Genomic DNA, 23,877 nt, shown 5'->3' with positions numbered 1-23,877 from the left:
CGGTGGTGAACTGGAACGAAGTAGGAGAGGAGAATGAACCGCAGGGTGCAATATACCAGGTGTTGGACAGTTTCAAAGACTGGAATCGGACGGCTGTTGCTGGAGGCTACGAAAGCCCTGGAGAAACAATACAAGGCCAAAGGTGATTACCACCATTGTCACCAGTGGAGCGTGAACTCACTGTTGTGGTCCTGGCAAAAGCAGAGAGCCTGTAAGATGACAGTGGACTATTGTCAACCCCACCAAGTAGCAACACTGATTGCACCTGTTGTGCCAGATGTGGTGTCTTTTTTGCTAGAGCAGATTAATGCAAACTCAGATGTGAGGTACAGGGTCGCTGAACTGTAAAATGCATTCTTTTCCCTCCCTACCGGACACAAGGACCAGAAGCAGTTCCCATCCACATGGGACAGAAAGAGTATATATACACACAGTCTTGCTCCAGGACTTTGTCAACTCTCCTGCCGTTTATCTGAAGGGACCTGGACCCCAGATCATCTCATGAATAAGAACCAATCTTTTTTTTTAATTTAGTTACTTATTTTGAGAGAGGGGTGGGGCAGAGAGAGAGGGAGAGAGACAGAATCCCAAGCAGGCTCCACACCCGCAGTACAGAGCCGGACTCAGGGATGATCTCACGAAGTGTGAGATCATGACCTAAGCTGAAACCAAGAGTCCAATGCTTAACCGAGGTACTCAGGTGCCCCAAGAATCAATCTCTGCCCTGAATTATTTCATAGTCCAGAGAGAGAGAGAGAGAAAGACAAACAGACAGAAGGTAACAGGGAGATCACACAACAATTTACTCTGGGATGGCTTGTACTAGTCAGGACTCTTGGTGGCCATTGCAAGGGACAGAAACCTAATTAGAACTGGCTTAAACAAAAAGTCCCAGGTTCGAATCTCACTGATTAGGCTTGACTCTGAGTCCATTCCTGAACCAGTCACACCAGCTAGGGGAATAGAATACTCAGATCGATTAGTCCTAGTCACATGCTCTGTCCCGGAATGAGGGATGAGGTGGGGTTAAGATCAACCCACTGGACCAAAAAGCAAGGAGGGGATGGTTCCCTAAAGGACAACTAAGGACAATTATGAAATTGGTGCTGTTTAGGTAAAATAAGCAGATGTCCCTGGGAGGGCTCAGGTACGGTGGCCATTTGCCTTGGGGAGACCAAGGAGGATGGAGGAAGTGGACATTTGACTCGGGCCCCAAAGAACAAGGAAGAGTTTGTCAGGTGGGAAGGAGGTTCCAGGCAGAGGGCCAAGCATGTGCAGAGGCATAGGACTGTGAACGGGCACTGCACGTCTAGAGAAGAAAGCAATTCTCGGTGGTGAGGGATGGGGCCAGAGAGCTGTGGGGCCCAGTGTAGAGAAGATCTGTCTAGAACAAGACAGTATGGACCTATGTCCAATATATTGATATGAAATTATTATTGTCAAATATTAATTTGGTGGAGCACCTGGCTGGCTCAGCTGGGGGAACATGTGACTCTTGATCTCAGGGTCATGGGTTTGAGCCCCATGTTGGGTGTGTAAATTACTAAAATAATAATAATAAATTTAAATAAATAATAAATAAATAATAATAAATTTAAATAAATTCGATTTTCTCTAGATCAGTAAAGGGGACTTCGTGTGAGGCAGGATGTCTACTGTTTAGAATGTCAGCTGCCGTGGTCACAGAGAGATTCTTGTTTACTGATGTACCCATGTGCCTGGAACAGTGTCTGGCATATGGAAAGAGCTCAGTAAATATTTGCGTGATAAATGTCTGGGTTTAACCTTAAGCATTCGATTATATTAGGTATGCCACAAAATTCCCAAGTAAAGGAATGGGATTGGGAGAGCTTAATAAAGACCAGAGTAAGGACTAGGAAAACTGATAAGGTTGAAAAGAGGTAGAAAGATAATAATTAATTAATTAATGTTAACGTTTATTGGGCACGTATCCATTACGGATTGCTTATACTCCTTAGTGAATGTCTAAACATCTTGTATTAATCTCATTTCTTTTCAACACACACGCTTTCTTTACTTTTTTTTAGTGTTTATTTATTTTTGAGACAGGGGGAGAGGCGGAGAGCGAGGGAGACACAGAATCCGAAGCAGGCTCCAGGCCCTGTGCTGTCAGCACAGAGCCTGACGCGGAGCTCGAACTCACGAACCGTGTGATCATGACCTGAACCCACGTCGGACACTTAGCCACCTGAGCCACCCAGGCACCCCGATGGTCTCATTTAATTCTTAACCACCACCCTACGAGGCAGGTTTTATGATCTCCACTTACAGATGAGGACAATGAAGCTCAGAGAGGTTAAGTGAGTTGCCCAAGACCACACAGTTAGTAAGAAGTTGCACTGACATTCGAATCCCATCTGTTTCTCTCTTAAGAAAAATAAATCCTTATGAAGCAAGCGCCTTCTACATTCTGGGCACTGTTCTAGATGTCACAATCTACCCCACAACACATTTCTCCCGGTGGCATTTTTATCACCATCGGGCCCATGTGATAGACACGGAAATGAAGGCACAGGCAAGTAATTCAGCCACAGTCACAGGTAAACAAGCCACACAGGCTGGATCTGAGCCCAGGCAGACCAGCTCCAGTCTTCAATTCTTACCCAATACCACCCTGCTGTTTGGCTATGACACTGTGCTGACCCAGAGGGGCCCGTAGGACTCAACATAGGAGCCAATTTGTCTTACTAAAATAGAAACACAGACTTTAGATACAGCCTTGAGTTTGAATGCCCGATTTTTCACTGAGCGAGCGGCTGGGTGACTTTAACATCTCTGAGCCCCAATTTCCTCAGTTGTAAAAGGGGAATAATGAGAATATCCACCTTGCAACTGCAAGGATTAAATTAGGGAATGTCTATAAAATTCCTGGCATGGTTCCTGCCCCAGATCAAGAGATTTTAGTGACTTATGTATTTATATTTGCTCCTCTCTCATCAAGGAGATTTAACCTAGATCGGGGTCTTAACTCTTTTGTGCCAGGGACCCCTGTGACAGTCGGGGGGAGCTGATGAGACTTCCCCAAACAACAAAATGCATAAGATTACCAGGGAAACTAAGTATGATAAAATATCGTCATCAAAAATGTCTCAAATTCAAATTTATGAGGCGGTAATATGCGTGCTTGTTAACGCATGAAATCATAAAATGGGGTGACATCTAATAATTACCGTAAGTTCAAAGAAGTGATAACGATAAAAGACATTTGAGGGTGATCCGTGGCACCGATGATATAAAACGAAAACGTCTGTGATTCTTATTGGTAACAGTCGCCGGCCTTGCTGAGTCTACTGAGGTTCGTTGCCTACATTCATAATCGAAGGAAATGCAACATTCCAGTAAGAGGTTGGGGCCGGGGGGAGATGTAATTTTTTCCCATCCAAGTTCATGGACACCCCTCCCCCGCACCGAGTTAAAAAAAAGAAAAAAAGCTGGTTAAGAGGAAGGCGATGTTGGGGAAACTCTGAAATTGGCTGGTTTGTTTGGAGACTCCTCATAAATTGGCCTCTTCCGGCCCCGTATGGAGAGAGGTTGCACGTCTCGAACTCACTATGTCCGGAACCAGAACTCCTGGTCTTCCTTCCCCGTCCAGATCTGCCCCACCCAAAACCTTCCTCTGGCCAGCAGAAACCTCGGAGGTGCCCCGACGTCTCCCTCTCACACTCCCCGTCTAGCCCATCAGGAAACCTGCTGTCTCTGCCTTCAGAATAAATCCAGAATCCAACCACCACTCACCGCCTCCACTGCTTCCAAAAGGGCAGGGTCTCTTAGCTGGCGACAGCTCTCCCTCTCTCCCTGCTTCTTCCCTGCCCCCACGGTCTACTCCCAACACAACCCAACGCACCAGAGCGGCCCTTTCCTGGGTAAGGACCCCTTGCCATCTCTGTCACATGCACACACCCTCCCCTTCTTGCTATCGGTCAAACGCACTGGGCAAACTCCCACCTTCCGGTCTTTGCACTGACTTGACTGTTGCCTCTGACAGTCATAATTTCGCTCAAACACCGCCCCCAATGCCCATTTCTCTTTTATTTATTTTTAAAAGGGATTTATTTATTTTGAGAGAGAGAGAATGCATGCAGGACTGGGGGATGGGCAGAGAGAGAGAACCCCAAGCAGGCTCCACACTGTCAGCACAGAGCCCCAGGCGGGGCTTGAACTCACAAACCGTGAGACCGTGACCCGAGCTGAAATCAAGGGCTGGATGCTCAATCGACTGAGCCACCCAGGCGCCCCCCGCCCCGCCAATTTCTCCTTTAAATCCTCGCGCAAACGTCACCACCTCCATGAGGTCTGTCTTGATCACCCTAAATGTACAACTGGGTCTCCAATACCCCTAGCCAGCTGTACTTGTTCCTTTGTCCTCAGCATATAAGACACACCGTGTTACATAATTTACATATTTATTACGTTTATTTTTTGTCTACCTCCTGCCTCCGCCCCACCCGCAACTAGAATATAAGCTCCATTAAAAAAAAAAAAAAAGGAATTTTTCTTTTAACCAAACCACAAGGGGGGGGGGGGGTGGTGGCACATACTAGGTGCTCAGTAAATTCAGTAACTCAATGAATAAAGCATGGTTGGCGGGTTGCACGTTGTAGTCAAAACAGCTCAGACCTAAGGATCTGAACCAGGCTGTGTTCCCAGCTGCCAAGCTGTGCTACCCTGGGGCCGCTCCACATCTCTCTGAGCCTCAGCCTCCTCATCTGTCATGTGGGAGTCGCAAAACCTATCTCACAAACTTATGAGGATTAAGTGGGCCTGGCACTTCGTAGGTGTTTCATAAATGCCGGTTCCGGCTCCCTTCTGATCTGGAGTAAGCAACTTCCTCCTGCTGGCACGGGGTCCCGGGAGCTCCCGTAAAAGGGCAAGGCTCGCGTCCCCTTCCTTCGTCCTGTTCCCAAAAAAGGCTCAGAATAGAACCAAAGTCTCCCGGCTCCGCTGGGACTTGTAGCCAACAGACCACACGACCACTTTTTTCCTGTCCACTACTCGCTTTTGAGGTGGAAAGTAGTCGTTGGAATGACTTACCCAGGGGCAGGGAAAGGAAAAAACAGCAAAAATTGTTTTAAAAGGGAGTTATACAAGCATATGCAGGAAAACCCCATTGAGGGACATAAATGCTGATTCAAAGGAGGAGGAAATATGAAATTTTGACAGTTCTCCAAGCCTTCCCTGGTCCTGAATTTCCTCTCTTCCATCACACATTTTTCTCGCCCACAAAATAGGCATTAAGAAAGATGACAGGTCAGAAAATAGACCATGTAGAAAAGAGGAAGGAGCTTGAGGTTGTTGTTAGCAGGAGTTTAAATGCTACTCCCTATTACCACCAGCCAGTTCCCTAAGTAATGATGGGGAAAGGCAGGCTCGGGCAGAAGCTGATGTCTCCCCAGGGGAGGAGAGCGAATTCTGGATCACTCATGGAGGCCGTTTTCCAGGGCTGCTTTGATCTTCTGCCCGATCCAGGGCTGGGGACCAGCAGGCTGGGACTCCAAGGAAAACCGGACTTCACGGCAGGTCCCAAACAGCTGCCTTCCCACAAGGGCGTGTGCCTGCCGGGCCGGGTCGTCCCAATACCCAGCCCAGCTTGTGTCTGGCTCCTGTGCCCTTACCCTTCAGCCCCGGGCCCCTCTTCCTCCCCACCCAGAACAGAGCTGAGCTGGCGTCTGAAAATGAGTAAGTGTGTAAGTGAGACTGCACACTGGTCTTTGTGGAGGATTTGTTTTTGCCAAGCGGCTTGGTGGAGAAGATTGCATTTCTTGGTTATTTTTAAACCTGGATTTCTGGAATTTGATTTGGGGGGGGTGGGGGACAACAACAAAACCCAGGAACTCAAGTCCTGAGGGGCTGGTGGCTCCGGGCATCCTCTTTAGGAGGTTTGATGCCCCTTGAGCCGACAGGAGCCCAGGGAGCGTTGGGCTGGCAGAGAACGGAGATGCTGAGGGCTTCTAGGCAGTTCCAGAAAGCACCCCTGCTCTCCTTCCCAGGGGGAGAAAATGCCATGGCTACAGGATGTCTTACTTCCTGCACTCACACGTGGGCATTTGCCGCATGCTGGCTCTGAGCTGGATGGTGATGGAAAAGGTCTCGGTCCCTGGCCGGATGCAGCTCATCCTTTAGATGAAGACGTTGATGGTTGCAACATATTTAGGCTGTGGGCCTGATAGGGGAGGACACAGCGTTGGGGATGGAGATGCTCACCTGGCCCAGAGGGATCCAGAAAGACTCCAACTCTGAAGAAGGAGTGGGAGTTAGCAGAGCACAGCCAGAGAGGACTGTGGGAGGGGGACGAAAAATCAGGGGCTTGGAGGCGTAGACAGACTTGACTTCTAGTTCTGTTCCACCTCTGACGCGCTGTGTCGTCAAAGCAACTTTGTTTACTCTCCCTGCACCTTATTCTCCTCACCTGTAAGATAGGGGTAATTGGAATCCTTTACCTAAAAAACTAACATTGGGGCATCCAGGTGGCTCAGTCCATTGAGCATCCACCTCTTGGTTTCAGCTCAGGGCGTGATCTCACGGCTCGTGAGTTCGAGCCCCGCGTTGGGGTCTTCACTGAGCATGGAGCCTGCTTGGGATCCTCTCTCTCCTTCTCTCTCTGCCCCTTCCCCTCCCCCTCTCAAAGTAAATAAATAAACATTAAAACAAAAAGCTAACATTTATTGAGCCTGTACTGGGTATCAGGCACTGTTCTATGCACCCTACATACAGCGACCCAAAGGATAATTTTCAAAAAAGATAACATGTTGACTCTCATAAGGATATGGGATGAACCTGTATTGAAGATTTTATGGAACTTATTAGATGATGGGGGAACTAGTTAGGTTCACAATTAAAGGGAGATAGGGAGTAATTATACACAATTATAGGGAGATAAGGAGCAATGAAATTAATCTATAAACAAATGCAAAACTGGCTAGGTTGGTCAGTATCCACAGGTAATCAATTACACTCTGCTAGACACAATCTGCATTTCAATAGACAAGAAGCATCTCCGTTACCGTCAACTTTCTACAGTTTTGAGCTATAAAGTAGCTCAGTGGTAAGGAAAGGCAGAGGTAACTGGTTCACCAGCCAGGCAAGATGCCCACTAAATTTCAAGGTCCTCCCAACTTGTCCCTGTGGTCGCTGCAAAACCCCTTATGATCATAATGATCTCAAAGAAAAATTATTCTTGATCACAAAATAAAGCCTGGCCTCATAATCTGGTCTGATAGTTTATACAGGTGCGGTGAATGTATTAATTTGCCCTAAGGACCTCCCAAATTTGCTTTGCAAACTTTAAAGCCATTCGGTTTTAAACAATTACAAAATTAACTTTTGTCTGGAAGTTTTCGTAAGGAATCTCCAACTGGAATTTCAGGAGGCTCTATTATTTGTTATTCCTAGGTTAAGAAACCCAACCCAGATTTCTTTCACCTGTCATAGCTGTAAATTTGGGTGCGTTCTTCTTTTTTTGAGGTCCCCCAAATATTCCAAATATCCTACCTTAGCACTTGTAAACCAGGTACCAGGTCAGGTTTCTTAGAGATCTTTGTAGGCATTAACTCCATAAGTAGATCCAACATGTATTCCTTAAAACGTCTTGTCATACCTGATTTGAGGAACATCATTCTCCAATATGGCTCTTGATGCCTTGAGGTACAATCAATTTATCCTGGTAAGAAGTAGGACATCAGGTATTTTATTTATTTATGTATTTATGTATTTATTTATTTAATGTTTATTTTATTTTTGAGAGAGACAGAGCATGAGTGGGGGAAGGGCAGAGAGAGAGGGAGACACAGAATCCGAAGCAGGCTCCAGGCTCTGAGCTGTCAGCACAGAGCGCAGGCGGGGCTTGAACCACGAACCCTGAGAACATGACCTAAGCCAAAGTCGGATGCCCAACTGACTGAGCCACCCAGGCGCCCCAGGTATTTTATTTTATGTTTATTTATTTATTTTGAGAGAGAGAGAGAGAGGGAGGCACAGAGAGAGAGAGAGAGAGAGAGAGAGAGAGAATGAGAGAATCCCAAGCAGGCTCTGTGCTGTCGGTGCAGAGCCCAATGTGGGGCTTGAACTCGCGAACTGCGAGATGATGACCTGAGCCGAAATCAAGAGTTGGACACTTAGTCAACTGAGCCACCCAGGCGCCTGAAGATCAGATATTTTAAATGGTTTAGTTCAGTTTACAAAAGCAAAATCAGATAAGTTGTTATGGATAAACAGATGGCTTAAGAAGAATGACAAAGGGATTCCTTATGAATCTGGAAAATGGAGCACTGAAACACGATCAACCGTATTCCAAACAGATAACCACCATAAAATTTCCCTTGTCAGTTCATTCAGTCTTGTGTAATTAATTCTTCTTCAGCTGGCTCTCGAGTTGGAGTCTCATGAAGCCATCTGCTCGACCATAGAGTCCTGGAAATCTTGACTCACTCCACTGGTACAGTCTAAAAGTTGTCTAAGCTGAGTCAACTCAGTTTTGAATGCCAGTAGTTTCAAAGATCTGTTATAGTCCTTTCCCGCAAAGCTCTGAGACGGGATTCTTTGATGAAAACACAAACCCTGTGGCTTATAGCAGGGTCCTCAGGCAAACCTCGGCTATTTTAGGTGGCAGGGACTTGAAATGGCTCTGGTTAACTTATGACTGATAATTCTCCAGTGTGAAAGGTCTGATGATGGTTCATAGTAAGAATCAGGAAACTGACAAGGAAATTAAGTTGTTTCTGGCAAGCTAAACAAAAGATAATCAAATCATTGCAAAAAGAATAAAATGTAGGCAAAATACTCTGAAGATGATGATTAAGTCTATTTTCGAAGAAGTCAGTTAACATTACATCTGATTCATAAAAATAGATGAATGTAATTAGTACAGAGGAAGAGATCTTAAGAGATAACATACAATAATCCTGAGACACAATTCTTGCCATACCAAGAATATCAAGAGATTCGGTAAGTCTAGAGTAGGACCTAGAAATCTTATAGATGTCTATAGATCCCTAGCCCACAATAAGTCTGATGTGCATCCCACTGGCCTAGACCATGCTAGATCCAAACAGAAGAAGGAAGATTACAGCAAGTGAACATTTTAAATAATATCTGAACTTATGATACACTATGCTGTTGTTGCCAATATCATCACCCCAAGTACCAACAGGACTCTGATCTAGGAAAACTCAACAGAACTATTTCAAAATTGTTCTAGTTATTTTTTTTTTAATGTTTATTTATTTTTCAGAAAGAGAGGGAGAGAAACAGAGCACGAGTGGGGGAGGGGCAGAGAGAGGAGGAGACACAGAATCCGAAGCAGGCTCCAGGCCCTGAGTTGTCCGCACAGAGCCCAACGCGGGGCTCGAACTCACAAACCACGAGATCAGGACCTGAGCCAAAGTCAGACCCTCAACTGACTGAGTCATCCAGGTGCCCCCATAATTGTTCTAGGGCCAGTTCATTGTTAAGATGGACCAGTTCATAAGAATGTTTTTCTACTATGGCTTTCCAGGGATCCTATGGGAAATCTCAAAGTTAGTTTTAGGTGTAGCAGATATCTTGGAATTTTTCTTTACCTTTTTCTTTTTTTATATTTAGGATCCAGTCACAGGAAGGCAAACGTTTAGACAAGTTATCAGAGATTTGGACATTCAGTTAAGCTAGGATCTTGAGTGCCTGTAATTATGATAATAAAGCATTTACAAAGAAGCATAGACAGTAATAGGATGGCAAAGAACATTAACTCATTTGTGAATGAGGAATCTTTGTTCTTTTTTCCCCTCCTTAAATAATTTTTTTTTTAAATTTTTTTCAACGTTTATTTATTTTTGGGACAGAGAGAGACAGAGCATGAACGGGGGAGGGGCAGAGAGAGAGGGAGACACAGAATCAGAAACAGGCTCCAGGCTCTGAGCCATCAGCCCAGAGCCTGACGCGGGGCTCGAACTCAGGGACCGCGAGATCGTGACCTGGCTGAAGTCGGACGCTTAACCGACTGCGCCACCCAGGCGCCCCCTTAAATAATTTTTTAAGTCTATTTATTCATTTTGAGGGAGAGAGAGAGAGAGAGAGAGAGAACATGAGCAGGGGAGGGGCAGAGAGAGAGAAGCCCAAGCAGACAGAGATAATCCCACTGTCAGTGTGGAGCCCAATGCAGGGCTCGAACTCACAAACAGCAAGATCATGATCTGAGCCAAAATCAAGAGACGGACGCTTAACCGACTGAAGCACCCAGACGCCCCATTCCCCCTTAAATAATTAAGGATATAATAAAATCAAAATAAATCATAGGAAATGATGAAGACAAAAAAAAAAAAAAGAAAATGATGAAGACATGGAATCTTTGCAACCTAGATATCTACGCAAAAAGCAAAGAATAACCTTTTACATGGCAGGTGAAAGCAAGAATCAGCAAACCAAGAAAACAAGCCAGCATCGAACCAACTCTGCTAAGATGTTAACATACTTCATAGCTTCTTCTCAGACTCGGGTATCACAAACCAAAGCAAATAAAATTTACATTTATATAAACTCTTTTTTACATTCAGGATCAAACTGAAACTTTACTTGAACATAGCCTGTCTCCTTCAAGGGTTCCACGAGGCCAAAACAATTTTTCATATTAATACTAAGGTGTTGTGTTAATATGCAATGAGTTTTATCTTCTGATGAATCAATAAATATTGTTTTAAAGTTTTATTTATGTAAGTAATCTCTACACCCCATGTGGGGCTCGAACTTATGACCCCGAGATCAAGAGTCACATGTTCTTCTGACTGAGCCAGCCAGGCACCCCTGGTAAGTATTTTAAAACTTATTCAGTTTTTCCCAGTTTCAAATTCCAATATGGTATATATTAACAGTTGAAATTCACATAAATAAAAGCTGTTTGGGGTCCTCAATAAGTCTTGAAAATGCAAAGAGATCAAGAGATTAACAAAAAAAAAAAAGCGTAGGGGCCCCTGGGTGTCTCAGTTGGTTAAGCATCCGATTTCAGCTCAGGTCATGATCTCATGGTTCATGAGTTCAAGCCCCACATCGGGATCTCTGCTGTCAGCACACAGGCACCTTCAGATGCTGTGTCCCCCTCTCATTCTGCTCTCCCCCGTGTACACGATCTCTCTCTCAAAAATAAACAAACATCTTAAAAAACCCTAAGAACCTCTGCTTACATACACATTACATTTCTCTTTTACAAATGCTCCTAGTATAATCTCAACCACTCAGAGGAATTTTTATTTATTTCTTTTAGATTTTACTTAAAAAATTTGTTTAATGTTTATTTATTTTTGAGAGAGAGAGAGAGAGACAGACAGAGACAGAGCATGAACAGGAGAGGGGCAGAGAGAGAGGGAGACACAGAATGCAAAGCAGGCTCCAGGCTCTGAGCTGTCAGCACAGAGCCCAATGCAGGGCTCAAACTCATGATCTGTGAGATCGTGACCTCAGCCAAAGTCGGACACTTAAAAGACTGAGCCACTCAAACATCCCTAAATTTTACTGTTAAGTAATCTCTACGCCCACTGTGGGGCTCTAACTCACAACCCCAAGTCAAGAGTTACACGCTCCACCAACTGAACCAGTCAGGTGCCCCTATGAGTTTGTATTTTTAACCAAAGCTTTACTTTTTACTAACTGGGGCATGTGGGGGTAGCTAATCAAGACCCCTCAGCCTTACCCCAGGATTGGAGCAGGTGAGCAAAGTTTACCGTGCAACTTTCTGCAGCCACACATCTCTCTTACACCTTTAAAAAATGCTCATTAAAATAACTCAGAATATAGCATTTAGATAACAAACATATAAGCAGTGTAGGGGTGCCTTGGTGGCTCAGTTGGTTAACTGTTTGACTCTTGATCTTAGTTTAGGTCTTGATCTCAGGCTCGTGAGTTTTATATATATATATAAAATGTTATATATATATATATATATATATATATATAAGCAGAGTATTAGACTAAAATCATGCTTAGTAACCAATGTTTCAGTATTGTATCCCAGAAATTATTTGGATATCAATGATTATCCATTAAATAACTCAACTTAAGGGCTCTTGGGTGGCTCACTCAGTTGAACATCTAGCTCTTGGTTTCGGCTCAGGTCATGATCTCACCATCATGGGATTGAGCCCTGCATCAGGCTCTGGGAAGACAGTGCAGAGCCTGCTTGGGATTCTTTCTCTCTCCCTCTGTCTCAACATAAGTAAATAAGCTTTAAATAACTCAATTTAATATCAGTTCAATAACTCAATTTAATATCAGTTTTCAGGCAACTGATGATCTTGGAAATTATCTACTAGCTGACATACTGTAAGATATGATCACTGTTAAAGTGCATCAGGGTGATTCAATTTAGTTGAATACGAATTTACATTTCTTCACTTTGTAAATATTACGCATGAATAAGTTAGCTTATTTGAATAACAAACCTGAATAAGTTCAGAATAAACAAACCCAAGTAGAATATAAAGTACACTGTTATTATACCCACACTGACAAATCAGACAGTTGTTTTCATTAAAGCAAAATTGTTTTCTTTATAGATTTTTTTTTGAAAGTTTTATTTATTTAAGTAATCTCTACCCCCAATGTGGGGCTTGAACTCACCACTGAGATCAAGAGTCACATGTTCTTCCAACTGGGCCACCAGGCACCTCAAAAAGCAAAATTGTTAAGCTAACCTTCTTTCGGCCAAAGACTGATCTTGCGTCTGTGATGCAGGCAGGCTGGGTCTAAGAACACAGGGGAGGGGCCCACAGGACCAGCCAAGACGGTCTTTGGCTTCCCGTGAGCCAAAGAAAATGGAAACAGAGTTTATGGAACAATGTAGGCAGCAGGTGGGAATAACAGAGGGAGCGTCTGGAAGACTCGGAAAGGAAAGGAACATGAGTTTCATCATTGCTTGGGGCTAGGGGTTTATATTAGAAAAGTATCTAGGGTTCGTGTTCGTCCAGGAATCCTTGGTAGGGTCCAGTCAAGGGCAAGTTCAGGTGAACGATTGGTGTTCTGTAATTTACTGAAGGGAGGTCAGTGTCAGCCAAAGCTTTGTTTGAAGCTTGTGTCCTGGAACAAGTTTGGGATCTGGCTCAGTTTAGGTGTTATCAGGTGCTTGGGGCCTGGGACAAAACTCAGAGAATGATTGATTAGCTTTCTCGCTTCCCCCTTGCAGTGGGAACAAAGCTTCTCCGGCTTAGTCAGAGGCAAAATGTGGCTCATGAGTAAACCGGGCCTGGCAGAAAAACAACAGAGACCGACCCTTGCTAGAACAGTCCCTTTGGGGGGTCTGGGTGGCTCAGTCGGTTGGGCATCTGACTTTGGCTCAGGTCCTGATCTCACGGTTTGTGAGTTCGAGCCCCGCGTCGGGCTCTGTGCTGACAGCTCGGAGCCTGGAGCCTGCTTCGGCTTCTGGGTCTCCCTCTCTCTCTCCACCCCTCCCCTGCTCACGTTCTATCTCTCTCTCAAAAACAAATAAACATTAAAAAATGGTTTGTTTGTTTTTTTAATTTTTTTTCAACGTTTATTTATTTTTGGGACAGAGAGAGACAGAGCATGAACGGGCGAGGGGCAGAGAGAGAGGGAGACACAGAATCGGAAACAGGCTCCAGGCTCTGAGCCATCAGCCCAGAGCCCGACGCGGGGCTCGAACTCACGGACCGCGAGATCGTGACCTGAGCTGAAGTCGGACGCTTAACCGACTGCGCCACCCAGGCGCCCCAAAAAATGGTTTTAAATGGAGTCCCCTCAGCTTTCCCATTTCATAGGTGTCCTTGAATTCTTAAAAGAATTCTCAGTTTCTGGAAGAATAATATTTTGCCTATTACAAATTTAAAGGATTAGAAATCCCATTTCCTCATTTTATTCATATTTTAGAAATAGAATCACTTTTTAAAGATCTCTATGAGATTCAGTAAAGAATTCCTTTACTTTAGGAGACTTCATAACCTAATTTATCAATATCAATATGTAAATTTACATACTTACAAAAGAGATGAGGGGCCTTTCTGCATTACAGATATACAAACATAACAAAACCTCCAGCTTCAGACCTGCGACTATAGCCAAGGGTGGAGAATAAACTCAAAAACATGTAAAACTCACTGGTCCGGATATCAAAGAGCTGTTTTCCTTCCTGGCAAGCATTAAAGTCTTAATTGATTTGAGCTCAAATAGACAAACAAAATGACTAACAAGCCAGATTCTCTGCCTCTCTCAGCAGAGAATTGATCTCTATAATCCATTAACCCATTTACAGAGATTGCTAAATGTTCTGACCATAAAAATCAACTTCCCCATTATTGCTGCCACTAAAGAGGAATAATTTATTGTCTGTCAGGGAGCCAAAACAAGAAACAAAACACAGACTTAGTAAAGAGAACAAGAATAGAGAAACAGAGAGTTAGAAAAGTTAAGGCTCTTGGGGCGCCTGGTGGCTCAGTCGGTTAAGCGTCTGACTTTGGCTCCAGTCATGAACTTAAAGTTCTTGAGTTTCGTTCTTGAGGGTCGTGTAGGGCTCTGTGCTGGCAGCTCGAAGCCTGGAGCCTGCTTGGGATTCTGTGTCTCCCTCTCTCTCTGCCCCTCCCCCGCTCACACTCTGTCTCTCTCCCTGTCAAAAATAAATAACCATTAAAAAATTTTTTTAAAGAAAAGTTAAGGCTCTCTTGCTAGTTGGGATGTATTTGTGAGAGCCAAGGAAGGATGTGCTTGCACTTAAACTCACAAATAGATGCAAAACTGAGAAAACTGGTCAATATCCTCAGGACAAAATCAACTGCATTTCACCGATACAATTTGCATTTCTATTAGCAATGTTTATTGCATTACCATCGGTGTCTTATGACATACAGAGTTGCAAACTAACTCAAAGACCCGGAAAGGTAGCAATCACCATGAAGAGTGAGTTCATCAGACACTCATTGGTGTTTTTTCTTTCTCTTTCCCATTTCAAAGTCTTTCCCAATTTTTCCCTTCATCTTTTAAGTAGGTGTTCTTATCATCCCCATTTTAGAGAGAGAGAGCTCTCTTTAGAGAGAGAGAGCTTGAGCCCAAGGTCACACAGCTAATTAGAGGCTGAATGTCTCCAAGATTTGATTTTTTAAATTTAATTTTATTTTCAAGTAACCTCTCCCCTCAACATGGGGCTTGAACTCATGACCCCAAGATCAAGAGTCACATGCTCTACCAAGTGAGCCAGCCAGGCGCCCCTCCATGATTTGATTTTAATCAGGTATGGTAAGATGTCATACGCGAAGACAACTGCCTTTGAAAGAAAGATTTATTACTTGTAATTCCCAAGAAGCAGATGCACACCGTGCGAGGCAGGGCCGCGAGGGAGAGCACCAGGACAAATTAGACAGAAAAAACAGCACGGGCAAAAGCCTCCATCGTGGTTCTCAGGCGAAGGAATGAGAGAGGCTAGGCCTGCAGTTCAAGATGGGCTCGTTTGAATCATGCCAGCAGGTTCCAGGCTATGGGGGAACTCCTCGTTGTCTGGTACCTGTCTCTGGTGTGTGATTAGGGCCGAGGGAATATTGATTTGCTGTGTGAGGGTTGGATAAAGGAGGGGTTAGGGGTGTGGACTTTGGATTGACTGGTTTGTATAGGAAAGGCACACTCAAAGTCAAGTTGTTCACGATCTCTAAGATAGCTAGCCCTGGGAGGGGCACTCTCTCCAGGGTTTGGAAGGCCGTAAGATGTTAAAGCATCATAAAATACAGAAAATGCAAACATGATTAATACATGAGCCTGAATCTGAACTTCAGCCGACCGACTGCTACGATTGTATCACATACACCCTGCCTCTTTTCGTGGGATTATCGTGAGTACTCGCGTTGGGTATATAATACACGTATAATGCTTCGCACATTGCCTGGCACTTAGTAAGTTCTTTATAAATCACCAAGGCTGTTACGCAAAGCCCAAGAAGTAAGAGAGAGAACAAGGCTTATTTGGACAACTAAGCAATGCAGTCCGGCTTTACAAAGGAATGCTAGGGAGCGTGGCGGGGTGGGGAGAGGCCAGGTCCTGGAGGCCTAGTTAAGGGGGGTGGAATTTACCCTGAAGGCAAAGAAGAACAACCAAAGAGTTTTAAACAAGGCTCAGATTTGTTCTGTTTGGAGGGCCCCTTTTCTGGCTGCAGCATGGAGAATGGATTTACCCCAGGGCCGCACTGGAGGCATTTGTGACCATCAGAGCTGGATGAAGGCTCTATCTCCCCAGCAACCATTCCTTCCGCACTCCCAGACTTTCATGAGGGCCTCTGCCTCCCCGCTTCTCTCAGGCACTGTGCGGAGGCAGGGGGATCAGGTTCTAACCCCCAACCTCCAGGGACGGAGCACTTGAACAAGCCAGCCCAAGTCAATCAACTCAGCCCATTTTGGGGGTCCCTGTGATTGGGTCAATGATAGGTGTAAAAAGAGTGACTATCAGAACTTTGGCTCAAACTGCTAGAAAACATGCTTTTGGGTGCAGAACTTGAACCTGAGAGGATAGGAGGGCTGGAACCACTAAAAGGAGAGAGCCTGGGGATGTCCGGCTGGAGCAGGGGACTCTCGATCTCTGGTTGGTCTGTTTGAGCCCTGCGTTGGGGGTAGAGATTACTTCAAAATAAAATCTTTTTTTTTTTTTTCAAAGTTTATTTATTTTTGGGACAGAGAGAGACAGAGCATGAACGGGGGAGGGGCAGAGAGAGAGGGAGACACAGAATCGGAAACAGGCTCCAGGCTCTGAGCCATCAGCCCAGAGCCCGACGCGGGGCTCGAACTCACGGACCGCGAGATCGTGACCTGGTTGAAGTCGGACGCTTAACCGACTGCGCCACCCAGGCGCCCTCAAAATAAAATCTTAAAAAAACAAACAACGGGGCTCCTGGGTGACTCAGTCGGTTAAGCGTCCAACTTCGGCTCAGGTCATGATCTCACTGCTCGTGGGTTCGAGCCCCACATCAGGCTCTGTGCTGACAGTTCGGAGCCTGGAGCCTGCTTTGGATTCTGTGACTCCCTCTCTCTCTCTGCCCCTCCCCTGCTCATGCTCTGTCTCTGTCTCTCAAAAAATAAATAAATGTTAAAAAAAAATTTTTTTAATAAAAAATGAAAAACAAACAACAACAACCAAAAAAAAAAAAAAAAGGAAAGAAACATAAGAAAGAAACATCTAGAACAGAAGTAAGCCAAGCCCGCGGGAAACAGAAGATGAGTTCCTATGGCAACATCTGAGCCCTGAATCCAGCCTTGCCTGAAGCCATTTCCCTCATAAAGTCCATTTTTGGCCAGATCAATTTGAGTTTGGTTTCTGGCCAACACAATGAAGGTGAAATGAAAGCAAATGACTGACCTCAGTGTGTTCCCTAATATCGGCTGGGTACTACAAGGAGGCACAGTCCCACCGCATTGACCGGATGCTCCCCGATGGGATGGTACTTGGAGGCGGGACCTTAGAAAGGTCATGAGGGCAGAGCTCTCAGAAACAGGGTTAGTGTCCTTGTAAAACAGATCTCAGAGTCTGCCTGTTCCTCCCAATACAGGAGGAGAAGCGAAAAGAGAGGCGTATGTGACCTGGGAAGGGGGTTCTCGCCAGACTCCCAATCTACCAGCACCTTGATCTTAGACTTCCCAGCCTCCAGAACCATGAGAAATAAACTTATATTGTTAACACACCACCCATTCTATGGTAGTTTGTTCTAAGAGCACAGACAGATTGAGATACCTACCAATGTTTTTTATTGGTGGGGGGAGTTTACCGTCCAAAGCACTCCTGTGCACCGTTGGTAGAAGCCAGTATAACCTCTGCAGAGGATGAAAGTTAGGCCCTAGGTGTTAAAATTTTTTTTTAAGTTTTTTCTTTTTTCTTTCTTTTTTTTTTTTTTTTTTTTTTTTTTTTTTTTTTTTTTTTTTTTGAGAGAGAGAGAGAGACAGACAGACAGAGTGTGAGCAGAGGAGAGGCAGAGAGAGAAGGAGACACAGAACCCGAAGCAGGCTCCAGGCTCTGAGCTGTCAGCACACAGCCCGATGTGGGGCTTGAACCACGAACCCTGAGAACCTGACCTGAGCCAAAGTTGGCTGCTTAACTGACTGAGCCACCCAGGTGCCCCAAAACTTTAGTGTTTAAATCCTTTAACCCAGCAATTCCACATTTAGAGATACTTACACAAACAAGCAAACACAGACGGATGCCAACATAGCGTTATGTATTAGAGCAAACATCAGAGATAACTCAAACGCCCAGCAAAGAGACAATGAACATCTGACTCTTGATCTCAGGATCGTGAGTTCAAGCCCCACATTGGGCTCTGCGCTGGGCATGAAGCATACTTAAAAAAGAGAGCGAAAACAGAAAAATAAATTATGGAATTTCTGGGGCCTCTGGGTGGCTGAGTCGGTTAAGCATCTGACTTCGGCTCAGGTCATGATCTCGTGGTTTGTGGTTTCAGGCCCCACGTCGGGCTCTGTGCTGACAGCTGGGAGCCTGGAACCTGCTTCGGATTCTGTGTCTCCCTCTCTCTCTGCCCCTCCCCCACTGGTGCAAGCTCTCTCTCAAAAACAAACATTTAAAAAAAGAAAAGAAAAAAATGACGAATGTTATGTACTTTTTAAAAGCCTGCTTTATGTGTCTACCTCTCTTCTTTTAATATTAAAAAGATACAGTCCACATGCGTCTACCTCTCTTCTTCTGACATTAGAAAGGAAAAATAGCTCAAAATGTTCCAAAAGCAATGACATCACTTAAGTAGATTAAGGGAAAGTTGTACAAGTATTTCAGCAAATGTATTCAGGGTCCTTTTCTCTAAGTTCTGCACAAATTCTAGTAAGTCTTACAATTCCAAGGAGAGCATGAGAATCAGGCCCTTTGGCATTGACAGAGCTCCAAAACTATCAGATCAAAAGCTAGAAGTTCTGCCTTGTTGTTGACAAGCATCCAAATGTTTGAAAACATGGGGAAAATAGACTGACCTTTCCCCTCCTTCATCCTGTTGTTTTGGCTTTGGGCAGGAAGTGCTTTTGTATCCTATTTCAGGACTTGAGGTCTGACCTAGAGATATGGCTCCTACCAACAGAAGAGGAGTTAGAGGGGATGAATGAACAGGGAGGCAGGAGGGAAGAGCGAATCAAAAAGCAATGATCACTTAGTGGTAACAGAAAATCCAGCTCAAGCTGGCTGAGGCAACACGAATCTGAAAAGTCCACCGACTTCAGGTATGGCTGGATCCAGGGGCTCAACAGGATCAGGACCAGTCTCTCTCTGTCTCTTTGTTGTGAATCTTTATATAGGAAGGCTCTTCCCTGGCTGTGGCACCAGCACCAGCAATGCCAGGCTTAATCTTGTTCTTTCTTAATACCAGTGGGAAGAAGATGCTCTATTTCTCTGGCCATCCCATGGACTTAAATTGCTCCTGATTCTCCTTTGTCTCAATGGGGTCACATGACCATGCTCAAGGCAGTCACTGGGGGGCCGCCCCCCCCCGGAGATAAAGACTAGCATAGGCCTTGTCTGCATGCCTCTTCCTCGAGCTGTCTGTCGCCTCAGAAAATACAGAAACCGCCAAGTGCCTAGATGGGGCTTCAGCTCCATTTCAAACAGTGACAATGCTATGAAGAAAAATAAAGGAATAGAATAAAGAAAAAGAAAATCGTTTTAATGCCGCTGGTACCCCTTTCCCTGTTCTTGAGGCTTTTGGGGGTTTAAAGAGTCAATGCCTTCAGCTTTTAGATTTATAGCCTGGAAATTCCCTCTGTCTGAAGTCAGGGATTTCCAGATCAACATTCCAAGGGTAGGGAAAAGAGGTTCATTTTCACACTCTGGGGGGCTTCAGGGTCCTGAGCTTCCCAGGGTTCAAGGGAAGCAGTGCCCTTCCTGGGTCAGAATTCTCCCACTTAACTTTGTTTTTAAAGTTTATTTATTTATTTTGAGAGAGAGAGAGAGAGAGAGCATGTAGGAGGGGCAGAGAGAGAGAGAGAGAGGGAGAGAGAGAATCCCGAGCAGGCCCCGCCCTGCCAGCACAGAGCCCGACGCGAGGCTCAAACCCACAAACGGCAAGATCATGACCTGAGCTGAAAGCACGAGGCAGACGCTTAACCGAGCCACTCAGGTGCCCCAGGATTCTTCCACTTAACATTTATTCATCAAGTGCTGCTCTGCTTCAGGCAGAATTCACTGTGGCGCCGGAGCCCTCGCAGAGTTGACTCTCTGAGATGCCACACACGACAAAGGAACAGCCGTGTGTCACGTGTCTGGTGGTGAGAGAGGCTACGGCGAGAGAGAAAACAGGGTGAGGCAGACAGAGGTCACAGGGCGGTCAAGGACACCCTCTCTGCGGAGAAGACATTTAAGCAAGGACTGAAGGACTTGAGGGATGAAGTCATGCAGCTTTCCAGGGGGGGAACAGATTCCTAGGCGGAAGGAAGGGCCAGATGCAAGGCCTTGAGGCAAGACAATGCCTGCACGTTTGCAGGACTGGCCAGGAGGCTGGCGTGGCTGGAACAGAGTGAGGAAGGGAAGAACGGTAGGAGGTAAGATCAGAGAGCCAGTGGGGGGACAGATCACGCCCTGGTAGGCCATGGTGACAATTTTGGCTTTGACCCTGAGTTAGATCGGAAGCCACTGGACACCGTGGACAGAGCTATGACATAATATTATTTCGAGTTTACTGGGAAACAAACAGTTGAAGGAATATTCTGACAGCTGTGTGGAGAACGGACCATAGTAAGCAAGGCTGGAAGCAGCGGGGAGGACAAGGTACCTCCTGCAATGATGTAAGAGGTATGAGATGATGCTGGCCCGGACCAGGGTTGCGGCAGGGGTGAGGAGTGGCCAGATTCCGGACGTGCGGCATGACAACGAATGAACGAGAGAGCCGTGTGTACCTTGATGGGTCACAATGATTGTGCTGTTCGTAAGTATTTAGGAGGACATTCGTAGACTTCCAGCCAATCAGCATCCGGCTCCCCCTTCCTGCTAGTAGAACCCCAAGCCCCCTGTGTAGGAACTCACTTGGCATCTTCTAGGAATGCCTGGCACCCTTGTAAATGAAGCCAAGAGGGCCTGATCCTTCCACCCTCTGTCCCATAGCACAGAGATGGGCCCAGGACTTAAGCTCAGCCAATGGACTCTCTAAGGACACAGAGAATGGGAAAGGGGGCTGGAAACCCCACATCCATCACAGAGGAAGCATATGAACTTGACCTATCCTTATCCAGCATAACCTTAGCTGTAGTTTCTGCTATCCGGCTTCCCTCCAGACAAGGCCAGCAGCGCGTTGTACAGTTTGGGGAGGCGGGAGGAGGCACCATGTCATTCTATTCTGTTAGTCTATGGCAGCGAACTTTTGGGGTAGATATTTTAGGCTTTTGCAGGTCGCCGTAGTCTCTGCGAAACTACTCCGTTTTGCTGCCACAGGGCAGAGGCAGCCACAGACAACATGTCAATGTATGAGTACTCTCGGGGCAGTCACTTTCTCTGCAGTCCTGCTAGGAGAAACCAGCGACGGTATAAGAAAGAGGTAGTTCCGAAAAAACTTAATTTGCAAAAGCACATGGCGGGCAAGAATTGACCAGCGGGCCATAGTTTGCTGACTCCCGGTCCACAGGAATAGTGCCTTTTGTCCCAGGAATTGTACAAATGTGGCTGATGGGCTTTCAGAGATCCCTTCGTTCCCGCTGATTTTCCAAGCTGGCCCCACGGTTTCCTCTTGGTTCCGCGAACCCCCATATCCTTTGTCGCAGTCAACTCAGGCCGCCATCGTGAAATATCACAGAGTGGGGGGGCGTAAACAACAGATATTTATCTCTCACAGTTCTAGAGGCTGGGGAATCAGGATCAAAATGCCAGCCAGGTGGGCTGCATTCTAAGGCCTCTTCTGGAGGTGGCTGGCACCTCGCTATGTGTTCACGTGAACTCGTCTTTGTGCGTGCTGTGAGTGGGAGGGAGGGCTAGGTCCCTGGCGTCTCTTATAAGGGCACTAATCGTGTCATGAGAGCCCCACCCTCACGACGTCATCTAACCCTAATTACCTCCCAAATGCCACATCTCTAAATACCATCACACTGGGGGACAGGGCTTCCACATACAAATTCGGGGGAAACACAAGCATTCAGTCCATAACATCCTTCTAGTGTATTCTGGTTTCCGCTGAAGCTAGAATCGGTTTCTGTGGCTTGCAACCAAAAAGCCTAATTGATGCAGCACTTACTCAGTTTGATTTAATTCCGTAGCAAAGGGGATAGCTCAAAGTCCCTCACTCCCACTGCTGGAGAAACCACTCGAAGCAGATTATGACTAACAGGACAGGAGTCATTAGTGTTGTCTTGATTTATGATACATCTGCGTGTTTAAAAGTTTCCTCACTGCATAGTTTCAGCTTCCTACCTCTTTCTTAGAAGGTTGCTGGTTTCTTCAATCAAGGCTGCCCCCAGGCCGAGCTGGTTCAGGAACCCAGCCTTCCTCCCCACCCCCTCCCCCCTACTGCCCCCCCCCATCAGCTGCTTGGCTGTTAGAGCTTCTGCTTCCTGTTTACAAAGAGATATGAAATATACTAGTTAAAGAGTCCACCCCTAATGCTTTGCTACTTCCTTCTGCCTCATAGGATGAATTTCACTTGGCCTTGGTGTTTTATTTGTTTTTGGAAGTCATGGACTTGATGATGTTTGGAAATTTATGACTGTATAAGACCATATCTGTAAGGTGTTCAGTTCACATTCGTCATTTCTATTTTATTTATTTGTCTACTCCAACCGTGGTCCAAAGAGGATTTACGAAATGTGTCTTGTGCAAAAGATTTAAAAAAAAAAAAATTCAGTGATGAAGCTGGGCCAAGCAAAAATTAGGGGAGGGAATAAGTCAGATGAAATAAGAGAGAAAATAAAACACAAAGTTGCCCCAATGCATTATTTCCTAAAGTTCCGGGTAGAGGGCGCCTGGCTGGCTTAAGTAGGTAGAATGTGACTCTTGATCTCAGGGTCATGAGTTTGAGCCCCAGGTTGGGCATGGAGCCTACTTTAAAGTAAGTAAATAAATAAATTAAAAAAAAAATAAAGTTCCAGGTAGAAGTTAGAGATGTACGGCAAATCTTGCTCTGAGCTTCCTAGTCCGCAAAACAAATAAGGAAATACTTTTGACGTGCTTTTAAGATTGAAAACAAACTAATTACCCAGACAGCGTGGCCGGTCCCAATTCTTTACACAATAAAGGGTAGTTGAATAGCTGCATTTTTTTTTTTTTTGACTCAGAAAACTGAAACTTGTTTAATCCCAGCAAATGCTGTGTGCTTTTGATGTCCTTAAGAAAACTCAAGAAACGTAAACTTCACTTTTCAAACCTGATAAATTGGAGTTGGCTGCTCTCACTGCAACATAATCGTTTTTTTTTCCTCAAACAGTCCCTTTAAGACACTTAAAAGATACTTACTATTTAAAACTTAAACAGTAATAACATGACATGTTTAAGTATTTGCTTACAGACAGATTTCTATAGGGTCTGGTGGGACCTGAAAAGCCTTCCAGTTCAATGTGGAAAGATCATGAACATTTTTTGAAATTCTGCTAAAAATCACGTATCATTAAATGTATCATCTTAATCTTTTATTATTATTATTATTATTATTATTTTAGAGAGCGAGAGAAGGTGCACACAGGAGAGGGGCAGAGGGGGAGAGAGAGAGAGAGAGAAAGATAGACAGAGAGAGAGAATCCCAAGCAGGCTCCACACTCAGCACAGAGCCCAACATGGGGCTCGATCCCACAACCCTGGGATCGTGACCTGAGCCGAAATCATGAGTGGGATGCTCACTGACTGAGCCACCCAGGCGCCCCTCATCTTAATCATTTTGTACAGTTCAGTAGCATTAAGTATATTCACAGTGTTGTGCAACAGATCTCTAGAACGTTTTCATCT

At 45.2% G+C, this 23,877-nt stretch overlaps 1 long non-coding RNA gene across 1 annotated transcript; it reads right to left on the bottom strand.

Annotated features, from left to right (window-relative positions):
- Nucleotides 1–10: 10 nt before the first annotated feature.
- Nucleotides 11–23,877, bottom strand: LOC121022181 (uncharacterized). Its single transcript, XR_005786851.1, has 3 exons — nucleotides 23,842–23,877; nucleotides 7,616–7,678; nucleotides 11–117 (listed from the first exon to the last, which is right to left on the bottom strand). It is a non-coding gene; the product is annotated as an uncharacterized LOC121022181 (long non-coding RNA).

The sequence above is a fragment of the Herpailurus yagouaroundi genome, unplaced genomic scaffold (assembly GCF_014898765.1).
Source record: "Herpailurus yagouaroundi ecotype Mexico unplaced genomic scaffold, PumYag 77, whole genome shotgun sequence".
Taxonomy (NCBI): domain Eukaryota; kingdom Metazoa; phylum Chordata; class Mammalia; order Carnivora; family Felidae; genus Herpailurus; species Herpailurus yagouaroundi.
Note: the sequence above shows the minus strand (reverse complement) of the source record. Positions and strands in the feature narration are given on the sequence as shown.